Source organism: Lissotriton vulgaris, chromosome 9, assembly GCF_964263255.1.
Source record: "Lissotriton vulgaris chromosome 9, aLisVul1.2, whole genome shotgun sequence".
Classification (NCBI taxonomy): Eukaryota; Metazoa; Chordata; class Amphibia; order Caudata; family Salamandridae; genus Lissotriton; species Lissotriton vulgaris.
Window position 1 is genome coordinate 843,873,505 of NC_141697.1, and position 18,345 is coordinate 843,891,849.

The 18,345-nt window shown below is 44.2% G+C and overlaps 1 protein-coding gene across 1 annotated transcript in view; it reads right to left on the reverse strand.

The window, feature by feature from the left end:
* Positions 1-18,345, reverse strand: part of LOC147692349 (solute carrier family 22 member 6-A-like) — a 1,393,226-nt gene that overhangs the window by 709,950 nt on the left and 664,931 nt on the right. The window lies entirely within an intron of this gene.

An 18,345-nucleotide genomic window follows, 5' to 3' on the forward strand; every position in this document is an offset into this window, starting at 1 on the left:
GACTCCAAGGATGGTTCACGAAGATGAGCCGCGACAGCGCCAGCAGGACTCCAAGGATGGTTCACGAAGATGAGCTGCGGCAGCGCCAGCAGGACTCCAAGGATGGTTCATGAAGATGAGCCGCGGCAGCGCCAGCAGGACTCCAAGGATGGTTCAAGAAGATGAGCCGCGGCAGCGCCAGCAGGACTCCAAGGATGGTTCACGAAGATGAGCCGCGGCAGCGCCAGCAGGACTCCAAGGATGGTTCACGAAGATGAGCCGCGGCTGCGCCAGCAGGACTCCAAGAATGGTTGCAAGAAGATGAGTTTGTCTCGGTGTCTCTCGACTCCAGGATACAACAGCCTTCCTGCTCTGGAGCTGCCCCAGTTATAGGTCTGGTGTCCTTTGATGTCCGGACCCTCGCACTTGGAGGTCGGAGGGTCCGGAATGTGCGAGTCCAGACACCCAGCAGGGGGGTGGAGCCAGCGCCCAGGGAGGCTGGGGGCGATCGAAACCAGGCAGATGGGGGACCATCGAAACTCCTTCCCCCATTGACTCGTCAAGTGGTCTCTTTACCCCCTGGTCGGATCGTGGTGCCTCGATGCCGGGGCTTTGCTGGGCCTGAGGCTGGGGTCGGGCCGAGGCCACGAGGCCTGGTCGTGGAGGGTCCAAGATGGCGGCTGGGCCGGAGACGAGGGTCCGGGAAAGTGGTCCGGACCAGCCGAGAGGGTTGAGGAGATGAGGTCGAGTTCCGTCGGGGAAGAGCTGGGGGCGGCCCGGAGGGGTGGCACTCGTGGAAGGGGGAAGGTGCTGCTCTTGGGGTCGAGGTAGTCCGGGACCCGCCATGCGGGAGGAGTGGGGCCACGCCACGAGGCCATGTCCAACATTAACTTATGCCGGTGGGTCAAGGGAGTGTGAGAGGAGAGAGTGGTAGGGGGTTTGCCCCCGGCTCCAGACGGGAGGGGGGTCTTCCAATTCAAGAAGTGTCCATGTGTGCCGGTGAGGGAGTTGGAGCTGCCGGGTGTGGGGAGAGGGCAGGGTTAAGGTAGTTATGGGCGAGAAGGAGGGGTTCAGTGTGAGTGACAGAAGGTATGACAAGTGAGGGCATTGTAGGTATTGAAGGAGAGGTCAAAGGTGAGCAGTGACGTGTGGGTGACAGGGAGGCTGGAGAGGGCGAGACAGTGGTGAACCTGTCGCACCCCGGGCCCGAGATCTCAAGGGGGAGAGGTGGGTTGGGAGTGTCAGCAGGGGGGGGAACCGACTAGAGAAATGAGGGGGGGTACTGTTTCACGCAATGTGGGACGTTTTGTTATGTGGTTTAAACCTACTGTCTGTATTTAAAGCTGCACGCACGTTGTTAGCGCTTCGAAGCAGTTATCTGTAGTAATCGAGAAAGTCAACACTTTGAATGTGAATACGCAACATTGTAACTTGTAGTTTCACGTACAAGAATGTGTGTAGCAGATCGGCAGCTACAAGGCGGTGGATGTGCGTGTGTGTGCGTGTCTGTGTGTGCGTGTCTGTTTGTGCGTGTGTTCGTGTCTGTTTGTGCATGTGTGTGCGCGTATCTGTGTGCGTGGGCGTGTGTGTGCATGTCTGTGTGTGCGTGGGCATGTGTGTGCGTGTCTGTGTGTGCTTGCCTGTTCAAACCCCTGCAGGACTCAGGAGCAGCCGAGCACTGATTTGATGGGTATTGTATTCCTGAAAAGACTGTAACACTAAAGGTGTGTCTGTGTGGAGCACTGAGCCCTGGTGGTGTGTTGTGTGTACACACCAGTAGCACGGCCTGTGTCTGTCGACGCCACACACGAAAGCACAGCGTCGCTGGACTACAAACTAGAATCTGTCATTAAAAACAAGTTCGGAAACTTAATCCGAACCAGCACCAGAGCCCCTTCACCCGCCCGCCGCCCAGAATGGATCGGAAGACCCTTCTCTTCACAGGACACCCGCTCTCTGATGCATGCACCTTTTATAGCGCCGAGAGGCAGCGGAACGCTGTACAGGCCCAAAGACACTAAACATTAGGACTATTCCAGTGCCTCCTTGCTCCCTAGCCAGGTTTTCTCTATACAAACAAACACACACATGTTCAAAGCAATCCGGGCACTGACTTGTGCATGGTAACACGTGTAGGCAGCAGAGTACCGGTACCAGGCAAAGCCCCTTCGCCTGGGTTCAGTATCCGGGCGACGCTGCAGATGGTGCCCGGAATAGAAGCCGTAATGAGAACAAGCCCCCCCTGCTTTACCCGCACGGTTATGTTAAAAGCACCTCTTGCCCAAAGCAGCGACTGTGGTGATCCGCGAGGGGGGGCGGGAACAAAGACACCTCTTGCCCAAGCGGCGACTGTAGTGATCTGCAAGGGGTGGGCGGGAACAAAGACAAGGACAGCGGGAGGGGGGACAGACAGCGGGAAGGTGGTCAGGATACAACCACGTGGGACAGGGACGAGGTTAACAATGAAGAAAAACATTGGTGTAAAAAAAAAAGTAAACGCCCACAACTTCATGATGGAAAAAGGGGCGGGGCTTAAAAAAAAGACAGGAAAGCCCACGAATCTGCTCCGAGAATGATTGCCACATCTCTCTTCCCATGGCTAGCCTCCATTTATGGAGCTAGCCAATGGAAGAGAGAGGCGGGTTAAAGCCCCATACTGGATATCAAAAAATCTCGCCTGCGCGATACTGCTTGCGCAGTGTAAGCAATACCATACCCGGCGATACCCGCCATCAACCAACACCTGGACCTACCTCGAACACTAGTTGTGAATTACTACGACTTTTCTACTTTTCGGCTTTACCCGCCGTTACCATCGCTCATCCACGTATACCAAGACGTACTCCCACTATCACGCTCGCTTTGCGGGAACACCCGATTAGGACCGAGTCGGAAGTATCACCGTTCCACCGACCCCGCTCCTCATGCCCTTTTTACAGCCCTGAAGAGTCACGGGTTAACTCCCTGCTTGACGAAACACGTGTCGGCTGGTTTCATGTTCTCAATATATGCATCAAAATAAAAAAACGACACAAAAAGAACACATCCGTGTCACTCCATCCTTATCATTTATTGGTGATCACTCATATCACATTGATTTGTTGTGTGCATTGGTGTTTTTGCTTACAAGTGACTACAAGGAAGGATCTCCGCCATCCCTGTTTCTCAGAGTTTAGGGTTTTTCTCTGATCCATTTGCACCAACCACAAACGAATATTTCTTTTGACTGATCCACTACCTGTTGAGCGCCAAGACATTTCTGAAAACTTACAAACCCATCGCAGAACCTCAACTGCTTGCGCAGTGAACGCCAGGCTTCGACCTAAAAACACGTAGTTAGGAAAGTGAATGCATCCCAGAGACTGGGCTTGCTCCGGAGCAGGAGGTGTCCTCAAAGCGTGCATTCCGACCAAGTGGTGTGAAAGTAACGTGGTGAGTTTAATCTGAGACACAGGCTGCACGTATCTTCCCTGATCCCCAGTGTCTGTAGGCTGGGGCTCCTGCTTGCCCTCGGTTTAGCGCACTGCTGGACGTGTATCTTCCCTGATCCCCCGTGTCTGTAGACTGAGGCTCCAGTTTGCCCTCAGTAAAGGCAACGCAGGACGCGCATTAGCATTACAGTCGCCCTCACCATGCTGCTTCCATTGACCCATCTTACAGCTGCAGTTCCGCCAGGGTCGGCTCCAGGAATTTTGATTTGATTTGGGTGGGCCAATGGTGCATTTGGGTGGGCCACTGCGGGCACGATTTGTCGCATACATGTCTAGGCAGGCCTGCGTCAGGGCCCTCCTTTATCTCTTCTTAGTCTTAAAAGGCCCAGTAAAACGCACTCTTTCCAAGTCTTTTTCTAAATATTATCAATCTCAAAAAGTGTTTTTTCCATGTAATGTTCCTTTGATGGGAAGAGGAGGTTTCTGAGGTGGGAGTATCAGGCAAGTGATACTTCTCGCGCTCCATCTGTGCGAGCCTCCAGGGAGAATCCCTCTTCATTACTACCTCCACCTGACCCCGGACTCAACAACGCACTCCCTTACAGGCTTGATTATCCACTACTCCTCTCCAGTGCACCTTATTTCACAGCTGACCTTTGGGCCCCAGCCCCATATCAGGCACCATCGGGCTTCACTTCCATTATTCCCGGTAAAAACATTACTAAAATCACCTTCAAACGTAAAACATTGAATATAGCAGTAAATATAATTAGCACACACTTTTAAAGTATGTTGCACAGTAGCCCTTATGACCCGACTGCTAATTAAATAAACAAAAACAGAAAGGCCATGACAGGGCCGGCTTTAGCGCTGATGCAAAAGCCTTTTTTGGCGCCACACCAATAACCTCTTTCTCTGTAAATACCTTTCCTACCATCCTCCCCCAGTGCCCTTTATCTCTCCCTACCTCCCCCCTCCACCCCATGACCTCTTCCTCGGATTCCCTCACTGCCACCCTCCACCAATGCCCCTCATCCCTCCATGGCCCCCCTTATTGACCTCCTCATTGGATTCCCTCACTACCACCCTCCAACAATGCCCCTCATCGCTCCATAGCCTCTCCCCCTATTGACCTCCTCCTCGGACTCCTTCACTGCAACCCTCCACCAGTGCCCCTCATCTCTCTGTAGACCCTCCCACCAGGACCTCCTCCTCAGACTCCCTCACTACCACCTCTACCAGAGCCCTTTATCTCTCACTAGCACCCCCTCCACCCCTCCAGCCCATGACCTCTTCCTCAGATTCCCTTACTGCCACCCTCCAACAGTGCCCCTCATCCTTCCCTCTCTCATATGAATTTCATTTGTTGTATAGCACTACTCATATCAGTGTAGTGTGTGTCAGTACTTTACACCACACACACATTATACAGAGATAACAAATCATACAATTATGTAAATCAGTCTTCATGGAATGTCCCATAAGCCAATGAGGATTGCAATGTGTATGAATCACATGTCATCCATACTGGTGGGCAGTATATTTTAAGAGGGTTTGGTCTTTGGAAACAGAACCTTAGGATTTAAAGAGTATTCCATGGGGGTAAGCTTTACTGATAAAAATATATATCTGACCAAAAATACTTATTTTAGCAACATTAGAATAATGAAATACAAAGGAAGTTCTAACTAAATCACAAAACAAAAAAAGCGAAGTTCTAACTATACCATTCATGTTTGTATGCAGCTCTTTGGTGACAGTTCATTGGTCACTGTCCTATGTTAGGATTGTAACTTCTGAACTGCAACTAACACAAGGATCTCTGTGACAAAGGCAGTAACCCACTGAGCTTCCACATAAAATACAGTTCATCTGCATTTAAAAACTACTAACAGACAAATGATTGCTCTCCAGCAGGATCATTAATCACCAGCATTATTTGGGCATTTTGTATTGTCTTATTGTTGTCCTGCATCAGCCATGATAATGATAACAAGCATTTGCAATGCAATAGGTCTAGCATTTACACGAGTTTAAGCTATAGGCATTGTAAATGACAATGGCTTTTATTTATGTGTTTGTTTTTAAAACATAAATAAAAGGCATTGTCATTTACAATGCTAATAGCTTAAACTCTCACAAATGTGAGACCTATTGCATTGCAAATGCTTGTGTTATTAATGCTGCCTTTCTTTTTCAAACCAAAGCCTCAATTTATTCTGCCGCTGTGAGAGGCAAAAAATATGGTGCCTTTTAATAAAAGAAAACAATTCCATATTACTGCATCAGACATACTGGAAGGGCTTCTGGAGGGTCTGTGACAGGTAACTACAATTGTCCAACTCACTAGTACTTATTTTAGTGACTACAGAAGGATACATTGTAATGCAGATTTCTGCAGTGAGTGCAGCATGGTTCCTGAGAAGTTTGGCGCCCTTTGGTGGGCTCTGGATGGTGTAAACTTTGAAATGCTTAGAGTGCCATGACGGTCAGCATGTGTGTCCCAAAAGACAGGGCCCGCACCCTGGGCACACGCTGGAGTCTCTATGCCAAACCACTTCACAGAGTGTGGCATCCAAAGAAAGGCACGACCATCTAGTCTTAGACCAAGCAGCGCAATATTTAATAACATTTTCTGCAGCCTGGAGTGCGCTGGACACTGGCGTTCTGTGGAAGACGGTGCTCCATGAGGCAGATACCTGCTCATAGCAACCCTTTGGCCACTGGAATGAAATACTGAATAAATGATGGACCCTTCCTAGAGTAAGCACCTGACTGACTTTCCCCCACGAGGTATTTTAACCCTTAAGTTTAAACAAGGGGGTTGTGTGCACACTGAATGGCACCCATCATCACCGTGCCTATTCCCTGGGGAATTTTAATTCAGATCATACAACTGCAAAGGTGCACCACAAAACATGAAACAATAAGTGCAAATGATGTTTGAGCACAATAAGAAGATATTTCTCAGAGATGTTGGAGTTCTTCTTTAGATCTTTATTTTCAAAAAGCAGTAAAACACATACAGCCGACGCGTTTCGTCCCAAACTGGGACTTCTTCAGGGCTTTAGGTAAGTTGGACGTCGCATGTGGGGGAGAATATGAGCGGAAGCGGGATCCAGGGGTCACCTTCCCGGTTACAGTAATCCTGTTATCTAAGTTCATTCATAGGTTGATTTTACAAGCATGGACCTTAATATAGGCATGCTAGCGGGAAACATAGGAAAAAGTGTCCTCGGAGTTCTTGGGTGGTGTGCAGAGTCGTGCCACCTTACTGATATGAATATCACAATCCGTATGCTGAGTCAGTTATAGAACTGGTACTGGACTGGAGGTCCTATTAGTCCAAAGGAGGAGGGTGTGGGCACTGTATTCCAGTAGGCCGTTCTAGATGAAGCGGCCGGCGCCCATCCACAGCCCTCGTCCAAACAAGACACCCGCAGCGACGTCGTGTGCACACAACGTCGCTGCGGGTGTATTGTTTGGACGAGGGCTGTGGATGGGCGCCGGCCGCTTCATCTAGAACGGCCTACTGGAATACAGTGCCCACACCCTCCTCCTTTGGCCACTGGAGTCTGGTCAAGAAGGTACGCCAGACTAGCCCTTGTCGCGACAGATGCATGCACTAACCGTTCTACGGGTGTGATAGCGTGTGGAAAGTAGGAATGCACCTAGTCACAGAATGAGTCGGGACCTGCATCAAGCTGTGTATTTTTTATAAAGTGGCCCCTGCCACAAACTTGTAGGTCCGTAGTGTTGCCACCATCTGGCAGACTACAGTTTGCATCAGGCACACTGAGCTATTTTTTGTTACCTCATAAGTAAATAACAAGTAATATCCATGAAAAACAAAATTGAACACAATTGGCGATAAGGACTAGCACACAGGAATTCAAATGAGAAGTATGAAATTGTAGAAGATAAAAGGGAGTAAATATAAGCAAATCAAAGCAAAACGTCTGATACATTTCCAACCATCCTAAGTGCAGGCTTAAACCCTCCGATGAGGACAGTGAGGTTAAGGGTTAGCAAGGTGAAATTTTACAACAAAAATACAAAGAGTGCATGCCTCTTACCAGCAGTCAGTCTGCTACAAACCACAACACAGCCAGTCAACTGTTCTGTGCCCTGAGACTGAGTGAAATAATAATTATACCGCCAAGATTGGGTTTCAGAGCTAACAACCACTCAGGAAAAGTAACCTAATTCTCACTTTGTGGTTATGTGAAAAAACTTAAAACACAAATATATTAGTGAATCAAAGGCTGCTTTCTGCAGATCTCCTCAGTCACAGAAACGGGCAATCCTACATGTCATGTTATGGTGGTCACACAAAAGTGGCAAACCTCATTCGACGTTAAGGTGCTTCTTTATGGATAGGATTGAAACATGAATTAAAATTAAAAATTCAATTTCATGCACAATTCTTAATTTCTATCTGTCTGCTCCATCCTAAATGCGCTCAAAAAAAGGAAGAGGTAAATAAGGTCATCTTCAATAAAAAGAACTGATACGTACAAGGTTAATCTAATCTGATGAAGAGGGCCCCACATACTTCCTCCTACTCAACCTGTGATGCAAGCTGAGCCTCTGAGAAGCAGAGGTGGATTTAGGCTTCATTGGAAAACAAGTAACAGTAATCTAACTAAAAAGACATCTCCCATCTGTGCTACTGAATCCAATACCAATACCAGATATTCCAGTGCGTTGTTAACCCTGAATGCCTCGAAAACTCCTGCTTCAAGCTCATAAGTCTATTTTTCTTTATCCACACCCCTCGATTACACTTCCTCTATGCCTAGATCCTCAATGCCACCATCACCACCATTTAGGCCACATTTAGCCTGTGGGTGGAAGAAGGTACTGAAATGAATTATTACAGCAGAACAGGAGGCAAAGGTGACCGTTGTCGCCTTTCGCCAGTGGAGATGAAGGGGTGAAAAAATAAACAAAGCCTCGTTAACATGTAAATTTTTTTTAAAGACCTGTGAAGTACACAGGTGTGGCTGCGATAATCTCTAAAACTGTCTGTCCGTGTGTGTATTCGCCCGAGAAGCTGCCTCAGCCCGGGCGCATACAGACAGAGACGACCCTTTGAGCCTAATGCCGTTGCGCGCCTGCCTTGCAGCCCTCACTGCGAGGGCCAGGGCTCCAATTTGGGCGGGCCAGGCTCATGTTTGGGTGGGCCTGGCCCACCCGGCCCACCTGCTAGAACCGGGCCTGAGTTCCGCTTCCGGGTAATGGAGCCGTGTGAGTCACGACACAAACGAGAGGCTGGACAGGTCAGGCAAAATAGTGTGATTTCACTCAGCCAATCACCACAATAAACAAGCAATTACAAATAGAGTAGGACTCATATTTACGCGAGACCTATTGCATTTTAAACGGAAGTGCAGGCCAGTCCAGCCAAGTATCACGCATCATGTATGACACTAACGCATTTCAGTGTGGTGTTCCGCATCACCGCACTGAAATGCTTTGTCACGCATTAATGCCACTGAAACTGGCTACTGTGCTGGTGCTAGCGTGACAGCTCTGCTGCTCCAGGTTTGCGGCCAGCAGCTCTGGTAGGCAGTGTGGCTTATAAACAGTTAAGTTCTTGTGCTCTCAGCTCTGGCTGAGTGAGTCACTGAGTGCCGTGCAGTGCTACAATGTTACAATTGCGGCCTCAGGCGCCTGCCAGCCTTCTGCGTTAATTAATTAATTCCTGGTCCGCCCACCGTGGAACCGCCCGCCGTGGCACCGCGTGCCAGGCTTTCTTACAGCCTGCCCACCCTCTGCCGAATAAACAACTTCCTGCACTGCAGGAAGTGTGGTCACCAGAGGTTGAAGAATCGACGGCGGGGGACTTGTACTGTGCACTCGCTGCGGCTCTGCAGCAGTGTGCTGCCTCAGATGCTGCTGGCTGGCAGCGCATAAATGAGTAATTATACACCCCTCAGTCGGCCGCAACAGCAGCGTTCCGGGCAGCCCGAGGCATTTGTCGCACACTACTGGCAGTTAGTGACAGCACGATGGCCACCCGGGCCGCAGCGCTGCATGATGGCTGGCTTGATCGGCGCAGGGAGTCTGCCAGCACTGGTGCAGCTCATCGTGTGCAGTGGGGCCGTGAACCCGTCACCACGGTGACCCCGTGCAGCTCACCACCGCAGCCGCCGGACGACAGTGTAGTAAGGCTTGACTGAGAAGACCCGCGTTTTTCCAGTACGTTTTTACTGTTAGTTTTAATTACTCAAGTTTCCGTCACTGCTGGGCAGGCGCTGCTGGCATGGCCAGGCAGTTGCAGCTATAGTACTTCTTTGCAGCTCCTCGGATCACTGAAAAAATATCGATTACAAAAATGTAGACGAAAAAAATATCGAAGTAAAAATATAGAAAGACAAAATATTGAAATCCTATCTAAAAACAGGTAAGTACAAAAATATCGAATCACAAATATCGAATAAATATATATACTTAATAAAAATATTGAATTTATTAAAATAACTTACAAATAATTTAAAATTAATGAAATGATAACTATGTTTAATTAAAACATACTTAAAAATACTTAAATAAATTAAACATTTATTAAATAATTAATTTAAGTTAAAAAAATAAAAATACAACTTGATTTTTTAACACATATATATATTAACATAATATTAATTAAAAATATACAATATTTTTACTGTTGCATAGCAAGAGGTTAAAATTTACTATTACCACTCCAGCAACTGCAACAGTAGGGTAAACATTGAATAACTTAGGGGTAAAAATTTATTATTTATTATTTAGCCGAACTTTTTGAGCGCACGGCTACCCCAAAAGGGTGTCCCGGCGCTTTAGCAAAGAGGCCCAGAGAGACAGGAAACCAAAGGCAAACCTACTACAGTCACAGCGGATTACTTGGTAAAGAGCAAAGTCTTCAACTCCTTCCTGAAAGCCAGAAGGTTGTTCGCTTTCCGAAGGGAAAGTGGGAGCTCGTTCCACAAGCAGGCAGTCACGTGTTGGAAGGAACGACCTCCCATCCGAACACGTTTGACCACAGGCACCTCCATTTTAGCCAGGTCCGCCGACCGCAGCGACCTCCGCGGCACATAGAAAGCAATACGCTTCCTCAGATAGTTAGGGCCAATCGCATGGAGGGCTTTAAATGCCAGAGTGAGGAGTTTAAATCTGATTCTCCCCAAAATTGCCGAATTCTGGACAATCTGCAGTCTGGATAACAGATACTTAGGTAGGCCTGCAAAGAGTGCATTAGCATAGTCCAGGCGGGATCCCACAAGCGCCTGGACTACATTTCTACGATACTGCAGTGAGAGCAGAGGAAGGAATTTCCTAAGCATTTTGAGGATGCTGAAACATTTCCCTGCTAATCCCAGAATGTGTGGACGGAAGGATAGATCATCGTCAAACACCACACCGAGATTTTTTACCTGAGAAGATGGTTTCTCTGGGGGGAACATGTCCTGGGGCCACCATGTCTTCCAGCCCGGATCAGGGGCACAGCCGAAAAAGAGCAGCTCAGATTTGTCTGAGTTGCATTTCAGGCTGTGCCGCTGAAACCACGCAAAGACTGCGCTCAGACAGTCCTTGATTCTGCCGCCGGAATTACTATTCCCACTCCAGAGAGTGCAACAGTAGTGAAAGCCTTGGATAGCGTAGGTGTAAAAATTACTATTCCCACTCCAGAGAGTGCAACAGTAGGGAAAGCGTTGGATAGCGTAGGGGTAAAAATTACTATTCCCACTCCAGAGGGTGCAACGGTAGGGAAAGCGTTGGATAGCGTAGAGGTAACAATGACTATTCCCACTCCAGAGGGTGCAACACTAGAGAAAGCGTTGGACAGCGTAGGGGTAAAAATTACTATTCCAACTCCAAAAAGTTCAGCAGTAGGGAAAGCGTTGGATATCGTAGGGGTAAAAATTAATATTCCAACTCCAGAGAGTGCAACAGTAGGGAAAGCGTTGGATAGCGTAGGGGTAAAAATTACTATTCCCACTCCAGAGAGTGCAACAGTAGGGAAAGCGTTGGATAGCGTAGGGGTAAAAATTACTATTCCCACTCTAGTGAGCTTAACAGTAAAGAAAGTAAATATTTAATATATTAAAAAATATAAATTAAATATCAATACCAATAAAAAATTATTAACAGTAAATACCAATTTAATACAATATAATAATGAATCAATTAACAAAAAATATTAAATATTACAATTCATTAACTATTAATACAAATTAATTACCAATTAAAAAAAAATAACTAAAAAATAAAATGTAATTACCAATTATTTCGAAATAGATACCAATAAATAAATAAAAACATTTAATTAATTACAATTAAATAACTTCCCACCCTATTCCCCTATAAACCCACAACCCGCAACAGAAAATAAATTAATTAAATTCACTTAATTATCAATTCATCCTTTAATAAAAATTATTTACCAAGTAATAAATAATTAATTAACAATTAAAAATTAATTAACAATTTTTTCAATAAATACCAAGATATAATTTAAAATATTTAATTAATTAAAATTACATTACTTCCCACCCTATTCCCCTATAAACCCAAAACCTGCTAAAGAAAATAAATTAATTAAATTCACTTAATTATCAATTAATCCATTAATAAAAATCATTTACCAATTAATAATTAATTGATTACCAATTAAAAATTAATTACCAATTTATTCAAGATAAATACCAATATATAAATTAAAATGTTTAATTAATTAAAATTAAATTACTTTCCACCCTATTCCCCTATAAACACACAACCCGCTACAGAAAATAAATTAATAAAATTCACATAATTATCAATTAATCAATGGATAAAAACGAATTACCAATTAAGAATTAATTAATTACCAATTAAAAATTATTTAACAATTTATTCGAAATAAATACCAATAAATAAATGTACATATTTAATTAATTATAATTAAATTATTTCCCACCCTATTCCCCTATAAACCCACAACCCGCTACAGAATTAAATTACACAAAAATTAAATAACATAAAATATTACTTAAAATAAATTTAAAAAATATATACACTTTGCACACATATACTAACATACAAAACACTTAAAAAAATCGATATTATTAAAAATTTGATAATTTTAATAAGCTATATTATATACTTCGATATTTTGACTTTCTATGTTTATAAAAATTGATATTACATTACTTACCTTAAAAACAATGTTTTTGATGACTATATTCTGTCCATTCAATATTTTGTCCATTCTATATTTTGAAGTCGATATTTGTGTAATTCGATATTTTGTACTCAAATATTTTGTCTGTATACCCAGCTCCTCTGAGGCAAATCGGGCAGGGTTTTGTTTTCGCTATGGGGGCACCACAGAGAAGTCAGACGAGGGCATATCTTTATCATGGCTCTCATGCTCTTGACCTCCCCCTGATGGAGCAGATTTCATCTGCAGTCAGGCATTGTTTTATTTTTTGTGCTTCAGACGGACTGCATTTAAATTGCCACACACATTTTGGTGCAAGTTGAAAACATGGCACATGAAAAACATGAAAGTGAGGCCTATTCAGTCTGAAATGCTTTTGCTGAACTAACATTTTTTTTCAGTGTAGAGAAAAGTGACCTTTTTAGCTTTGAAGATTAATAGAATGTGTTTCTCTATTCCCAGCTCATCCCTAATAAATCTAAATACACTATTTCTGTCTTAAGAGACTTTGACTTGTTGCATATTTTGATAAATATTTTCAGTTAATAACACCTCTTTTTATAATGTGTGTGAATTAATAATGCACCAAACACTACACAGGGGGCTAAATGCTTTTTTGCATGTTGTCGTAAATATTTAATTTACCGTCTTAATTTCTATGCAGGTAAGTACTTAATCAATAATAACTCAATCGGAAAGAAAGAAACAGAGTCCGTGGTGTTAGAGTTCTTAGGGGTTTTATTCCTTAAAAAGGAATCGTTCCGGAACTGGATATCAGGTTCCTGCAACCACAAAGGGTTCAGGAAGGGATAGAGCAATATTTTATTGACAATACATAGCTTATATACTTAATTTACATCATCATAGAAACCAATATAGGAGGCGTAACAGCTGAGAGAAGACAAGATAACAGCATCCACGTGTTACTAGTACGTAATCAGAAGGCGTGGACTAGGCGTGAACTAGAGGTGTGCGCTAGAAACGTCACAGGTAGGTGTCATATGTGGGTGGCACTAAACAGAAATGTTGCAATGTCAGCAGAAATCGGAGGCTTGGATGCGCGCGCAGCTGCATGACGTGTGATTGACGTGAAACTGGAGGGTGCAGGGGACTTGACATTTACACTGACAGAAAGAGACAGAAGTCTGGCATGTCAGATCAACTTGTACTTCTATCATATCTGATATCTGATGTTTGGGAACCATATTATCTGAAAGGAAAAGGTCTCTGGGGCAGAAGCTATTCTATACTGACTGTGAGTGCGTGTATAAGCGCCTAAGTGTCTGCATGAGAAGCGTGGGGGCATGGGCCTTCCATGGGAGCATGGTAACAGAGGCTATGAATTACTTGCATGGAGACAGGCCGGCCCTTCGGCTCTGCAGCTGGGGTGATGTTTACTTAAACTAGTAGGCAGGAATGCATTTTCGAGGAGCGGAACAGATAATTCGAAGGTTGTAGTCAGTCTTGGCAGGCAGCAGGCTGAGCTAAGCGCGGTGGGCCGCGCTGGAAGTAAGTCAGAGTTCACGGGTACAGAGACAGCCTGGGCTGAAGCTTTCAGAGTCAGAAGTCAGGAAAAGGCTCGATGGCAGAAATTCAGGGCCTACTTTGCCAGAGCTGAAAAACGTGTAAAGTACACTACAAAAAGACGTTGGCATAGCATACTTAGGAACGGACTATTCAACCCATTCAGGGTGGGTTTGAAAGAGGACATGTTAACGTTGGACGCAAATGTATTTGCGTCTTCATAGCTGGCACAGGAGGGAAGTTACATGCACTTTAAGCTGGTACATGGAGACGGTGGGGTACACGCTAGGGAACACAACTTGACCATAAAATTTATATTTCCTCAATGTAAAGCTATCTAAAACAGAAAAGCATTTTGCTGTGTGTGTTGTATTAACTGTGTGCGCTATATAAACTGTGTGTGCTTTTAAATTTTACACTAAAGCATAAAAATGCTATGTTGCACATTGCACATTTATTTTGCATGTTGTCATCAATAATAGAAAAGTTGCTTGAAACTAATAACTTGGCTAGGTAAACATTTATAGGGGGTATTAGTATGGAGTTGGGAAACATAATGGGCTGATTTACATGAAATTAATATTCTATTTGTGTTTGTTTTATTTTTGGGCCTACCAATAAATGGCTGCCTGTGAAACCAGCAAGGCTATGGCTTGCTTTGAAAGAGAAGAGAGCATGCGCAGACACCAGCATGACTCAAACTGCGGAAGGAGTCAAGGACATCTTGAACTGTACATTCCTGTGATTGTGCCAATGTACCAGTTTGATAACGTATCCGTCCTGCTGCGCTGTGACAGGAAGGAAGGAAAACTATAGAAACATTTTCCCTAGCAATTGTTGCAAACTTATAAAATGTATTTATTATGTATGCTTCTTTTGTTAAGGCCGGTATAGTCAGGTTTTTAGAATGAGTCAGGGTGGTGAGAACTCATGCTATTGTGGCTGACCAATCACGTACAGGTTTTCCTGAAGATGCAACATTTTTGTGTGGTCTGCCAAATATTAGAGTATAAATAATGACCTCTGCGGAGGGGCTTTGGCTTCTAGGCTCATTAGGGGGGGGTATGAGCTCTTGAGAGAAGGAACAGATTAGACCAGACATTCTATGGGTTAGGTACGAGAAACGTCCTGGGAGATTGCTGAAGGGCAGAGTTGCGTCCGAGGAGAGTCAGGGGGAGGTTTCTTGCTTTCAAGTCATATTTTGGCTCTGCAGGCCACATTCCTTTGAGGTCTGGTGAAGGAGGGGCTGTCTCACTCCCTGCTTGCTCTTTAGATACAGACAGATGCAGAAGAACAGCAACAGATAGAAAGGCTTTTTAGATTTAGATGCAAACTTTAAGTTTATGCTTTGACTAATTAATTAGGTCTGAAAATATTTATTTGACTTGTGCATTTATTTCTCTTATTGAGAGATTTTTTGCCAGCTATTTAATTATTGATTAGCTTTGCAAAACTATTTTTTCTTAGAAACTCTTGAATAATTTTGACTGATATTTTGCGCCACATTTTCTTTCCTACAAGTAATGCTTATATGCAGACTGTAATGTGTTCTTTATTAATGCTATTTTTCCTGTTTTCCAAATTCTGTAACCTGAGTGATATTTTACTAATGAATAAAGGGTCAGAGAAAAATTAACTTTTGACTAGAAAATAAAACCCTTTAAATACTCAACAACTCTCTTTATTGGCTTAAAATAATAATTGCATTTTTGACTGTTCATCTTTATTTAAAGTCTCCTGAAGGTAATACATGGTGTGAAGGGCCCAACACCTTTTTCAGCGGTAAATTAGAGGTAGCATGAGGGTTTTGCATTGAGAAATTACCAGAAGAAATTACGCCCCCCAGACAACATAATGACTGTATCTCTGATGTCGCTGGTCGCCCTTCAATTTCACACCCAAGGAGCCAAGAGATGCCCCTCGGTACCACGTCATTATAAGCAAAACAGAACCCCACTGCAGCTCCAGGAACAGCTGCCATCCTGGGACCGTAATAATTAGGGGGGCATTAAAAAAATAATCATGTCCCAAAGAGCAGCGCTGTGCATTTGTTATCGGTATATTTTTTGTTCTTTGACTAAATATTTACCTCTAATGACTTAATTATCCGAATTGAGTTACATTCTAACTTGGTCTTAATGAGTGTCACTGCGTTAAATTGTTAACTACTTCGGCAGCCATCAAGAATGTAAATACATTTTGGGTCTGTAAATGCAAAGAAATATTGGTAAAAGCTATTGTCAAAAGCGTTCTTAATTTGCAGTGCAGTCAAAAGGTTATAAGAAGGGCTGGTTCTTATAAGAAGTTATGAAAAAATGAAAATAGCCACAAAAAAGCTATTGATAGCTGTCTTTAATTCATCACAAAGTGTCAATCATAAGCCAGTGAAAGGTTACTCATAAATACCCTGAAAGTCTATAAATGTCACACATGGGAAACATAAAACCTGGCTTCTATGCATATATACCATCCAGACACCAAAGCACCCACCCCCTAACTAAAACAATTTACTAAAAATACAGAAAAGGAGTTAACTGGGTAGTGAGATCCAGTTTCTCCGCGCTGGGAGAGACACAGCAGAGTAATCACAGAGCTCTCTCTGATGCAGTTAAACAACATCCTGTTATTTCCTCCAGCAGCAATTGCTCCAACGAACTGCCATCATAAATCAGCCTTGTGTACTCAATATCAATATCGCATAATCTGCATGGTGCGGCTGAGATTATCTTCTGAGCAGCTACAGTGCCTGCTTATCCCCTGTTGCTGAGCACTGCTGTCATGCAGTCTATGTCCCGTTAGTGTCCTTCTATTTCTGGTGCTCCTAAGCAATTTGAAGATATAATTAGAGCGTTTTGTTGCTCAGTGGATAGTAATTTCTAATTGTTGTATGTTTCCTTCATCTTCATAGCTTGATTTTTTTTGTGAGGAAATGTCACTCATATTCGTTGAAATGTTACTCATAATTACACAAAAATTATGAAAATGTCACACATAGCAGTCTGAAATGGCAGGCATGATAGAAGGCATGAACGGGAGGGGGTAGCTGTGGTCCAAGAAGTTACAGACTGCGGGAGGGAACAGGGGGAGGCAGGGAAACTAAACAGTTTTTCAAGTAAAGGGGCTGATAGCCTCAGAAGAACAAAAAAATCACGACATGGCCATCAGGATGCTGGACTAACAAGCCAAAAACCAATCAAAATGCAGAATTTATCATTGAAGCCAATCAAAATTATGGCCGGAAAATGGGCGGAGCTTCCCCCTGCTATAGTGTATGCTTCATGCCTCCCTGCTATGCGAGACCTAAAAATGTGCCATATGTATCCCTAATTCTTGCACATCATCATTGACTCAGTGGATCTACATCCCCGAATCGCAGTCCAAATGTGCAGAAGAAAAATCTACAGTAATACTAGCTTTTCTAAGATTTTCCAAAGCTACTATGCCAGGGTAGAAATAGGGCAATCTAAAAAGATACACTGCTCTAAAAGCAAAACGGGTATGACTGAATAATGTAATAGGCATTGGCATTTTAGGATGGACCATTCAAGAGTTGGTCTCAGCATTTCATGCTCTGTGGGTTTGAAGTCCTTATCGAAAAACGGGCAGCAGGCATAGCTCACAAACAGCTCCGTTCTTTACAATAAAAGACCCCATATTATCAGGAAGTTGCACTCTGTGACTGACAGTGCAGACTTTGGAAGCTCCTTGATCTTTCTAAATTCACTTAATCGTTGAAGTCATAAGGCCAGCATTAGGTCTGTTCTCCGTGTTCACATTTTGAAGTTCCTTTTAACTTTCCTGTAGCTGCTGCTGTTAACATCACAGAGGAGAAAACCGGAAGACCTAGTAGTACTGTAATCTATGTACCTTAGCTCAGCAGAGACTTTGTATGCAATATAGGATCCGAATAAATACTAGACATGCCCTGTTTTAGTGTATAGTGTGTTCAAGTCCAGGCCCGGACTGGCCATAGCGGGCACCGGGTAATCCCCCGGGTGCGCCGCACAAGTGGGACCGGTTTTAGGTCCCTGGGGGCCATTTTTGGTCCAGGGTCGTTTTTGCAGCATAGCGGCAAAATCGGCCGAAAACCGGCCCCGGCAGAGAGCTCGGTGGCACCTCCAACCCCCCTGAGGAGGGGTGGGCCGGCCGAACACTTTGCCAGGGCCGGTTGTGGTTCCCAGCCCGGCCCTGTTCAAGTCTGGAATGAACAAAATATGCCATCCC